This window comes from Capsicum annuum, chromosome 2 (genome assembly GCF_002878395.1).
Source record: "Capsicum annuum cultivar UCD-10X-F1 chromosome 2, UCD10Xv1.1, whole genome shotgun sequence".
Lineage (NCBI taxonomy): Eukaryota > Viridiplantae > Streptophyta > Magnoliopsida > Solanales > Solanaceae > Capsicum > Capsicum annuum.
In genome coordinates, this window is record NC_061112.1 from 3,805,796 (window position 1) to 3,809,077 (window position 3,282).

A 3,282-nucleotide genomic window follows, 5' to 3' on the forward strand; every position below is an offset into this window, starting at 1 on the left:
AGAAGTTCCATTTTTCTAAAAAAAAAATAATCCCCCACACTTTATTTTTTTATATATATATTTTTTTAAATAAAAAATATGCATTTACTATTTTAGATAGATAGATAGATAGATATATATAGATAGATATAGATATATAGATAGATAGATAGATAGATAGATAGATAGATAGATAGATAGATAGATAGATAGTGGCACAGGATATGAGTCTCTCTGAGCGAAAGTTAGCATAGCATGCGCATCCATGGGAAAGAGAGCTCGTTTCCCTTCACAGAAGGCGTTAATGGCACAGGGAGTAACGACGAAAGGTGGTGGTACTCCGAAAAGGAACGCAAGAAGAGTGGTAGGGACTTCTACCCCTGCTAAGAGCACAAATTCACAGAAAGGTCATGGAATTGAGAACTCAAAATCGAAGGACGACTCAGTAAGAAAGGGAATTGAGGTGATTAATGAAGAGGAGAAAGTAGAAAATGTAGGATCACAACCTATGGGAACTACAACCCCTAGGGAGGAGTTACGAACGGATACACAGAAATTGAGCAAAGAATGGTCAGCAATATGTAGTGGAAATAGTCGTAGGTCCTGGGCTGACGAGGTTGAAGCTGAGGATGAGCTGGTGCGGAAACCATCAATCTGGGAGAAATTCGATATCACGAAGCTATCTAATGCGAAGTTTAAGCTTGAATATATTGAACCTACAATACATGGCACAACACCTATTTGTTCAATTGACATGGGTGACATTAGTACTAAGATTTAATTTTGGAAAAATTCTGTGGTAACGTGTTAGGGGCACATCCCCCTTTTGTAGTTTTGAATGGATTCATACAGCGTATATGGTCGAAGTGGGGAATCAACAAGGTCGTAACAATGAAAAATAGAATTGTTCTAGTTAAATTCAACTCGGCAGATGGTAAAGACGAAGAAATACAAGGTGGTATATACCACTTTGACAATAAGCCGTTTATTGTGAAGGCTTGGTCTCTGGATATGGAGTTTACTGAAGAAGAACTTCACTTGGTACCAATTTGGGTGAAACTACCGAGACTAGATTTCAAGTATTGGAGTCTTGTTGGTTTGATCAAGATTGGAAGTTTAATAGGTCGACCGTTAATGGTGGACAGTCACACAAAGAAGAAACATAGGTTGCAATTTGCTAAGCTACTTATTGAAGTAGATATTGACAGTGAGTTGCCAGAGAAGGTGATGTTTAGAAATGAGAAAGGTATTCTGGTTAAACAAAAGGTGCAGTATGAGTGGAGACCTATCATATGCAAATTCTGTCAGAAGTACGAGCATGTTGAAGCTGACTGTAGGAAAAAAAATAGTTCAAAAATTAACTGACGAACAGGGCACTGGAGAGACAGAGCAAGTAGTGAAGGAAGATATTGTAGCTCGAGGGAATGAAAAAGTGTTACAAAAGTCAGCAATGGTGGAGAAAGCAGGGCCTAGTTCTTCCGAAAAGCTGGTTAGAATGGAGTGGATTACACCAGTAAAGACAAAAAAGGGTACTGCAGCTCAACAAGGGCATCAAAAGCAAGTGCAAATAGAGTTGGGTAAAAATGCATTCCAGGCACTACATTAGGATAATAAAAGTATAGTTGGACACAGTAAACAGTCTACGAATGCAGGGAAACAAACCATTCCCAGTAAAGGGAATGAATAGCATCTTATGTTGGAACATTAGGAGTCTAAATGGCCCCAATAAGCAAAGAGAGGTAAATATCCTTTGCAATAGAGAGAGGGTTGGTTTAATAGGGTTAGTAGAGATAAAAATAAAGGTTGGCAATATAAAAGAGATAGCAAGGAGAATGTTTGGTGGTTGGTAATATATAACTAATCTACAATACCACTATAATGGTAGAATCTGGTTGTCTTGAAGACCAGATATTTACCATGTGGTAGATTTAAGTGGTAATGCTCAGGCAATAACTTGTCAAGTGACTCAAAATGGTAGACATGTGCCATTTCTATTGATTGTGGTATATGGTATGAATAGTAGAGTAGAAAGAAAGGAGCTATGGAAGTACCTGGAGATGATAAGCATGGGATGTAATGACCCATGGCTTGTGATGGGGGATTTTAATTCAATACTTAACATGGATGATAGAAAAGGGGGAAACTCTGTAACTGTGGTTGAGGTAGAAGATTAGAGCTACCTCTTTAGGGAAATAGATACACTTGGAGTGACAAACATGGTATTGATAGAGTTTATTCCAAGATTGATTGGGTGTTTGTGAATAATCTTTAGCTAAACAGGATGCATGACTACACTACTATATTTATGAATGAGGGCATCAGTGATCATTGTCCTATAAAAATTGAATAGATTACGACAAAGAGTAGAAAAAATAGGCAATTTAAGTATTGCAATGTGTGGTCTAGCCATCCAATGTTTCTGGAAAAGGTGGAGGCAGTGTGGAGACAAGAAATTAAAAGATGCCTTATGTTTCAAGTGGTGAAGAAGCTGAAGTTATTAAAACAAACTTTAAAGGATCTCAACAAGCAATATTTTAATAACATCCTTAAAGAGGTTGATAAGGATAGAGACACACTAGATGAAGCACAACAGGCCCTGCATAATGATCCTAATAACCTAGGACTGCAACAAATAGAAAAGAAGAAGTATGACAAATTCAGGAAGTCTTCGTATCTTGCTAAAATATATTTACAACAAAGAAGCAAAGCCACATGGATTCGACTTGGTGACGACAACAAAAAAATATTTCTACTCTATAATCTAACATAAGAAGTTATAACAGGCAATAATGCAGATAAAGAACAAGCTTGGAGTAACCCAAAACACACCAGATGGTATAGCCAAAGTATTTGTGGAGTTTTATCAGGAGTTGTTGGGGATGAATATCAGCAGAATTGCAATAATGAGAAGCTTTATTAGGTATGGACAACTACTCTCTTTAGAGCAATATTGGATCTGGTAAAGGGGTACACAAAGAAAGAGGTTAAAAAATCCATGTTTAGCATTGATATCAATAAGAGTCTGGGACCAGATGGCTTTGGTAGTGGGTTCTACAAGGCAACATGGAGTATTGTAGGTAAAGATGTGACTGATGCGGTGCTACAGTCCTTGAGGAATGACAAAATATTAAAGAAGATGAATGCTACCATGATTGCACTTATACCTAAAGTGAAAGTACCACAAATAGTAGGCCAATTTAGGCCAATATCATGTTGAAATGTATTATATAAGTGTGTCTCAAAGGTGTTGTGTGAAAGGCTTAAGGTAGTTTTACCAAGAATAGTCTCAGATCAACAAACTGC

General features: G+C 37.3%; 1 protein-coding gene across 3 annotated transcripts in view; it reads left to right on the forward strand.

The window, feature by feature from the left end:
* LOC107853233 (protein PIN-LIKES 3) overlaps positions 1-3,282 on the forward strand; it is a 16,712-nt gene that overhangs the window by 2,703 nt on the left and 10,727 nt on the right. The gene's annotated exons all lie outside the window — the stretch shown is intronic.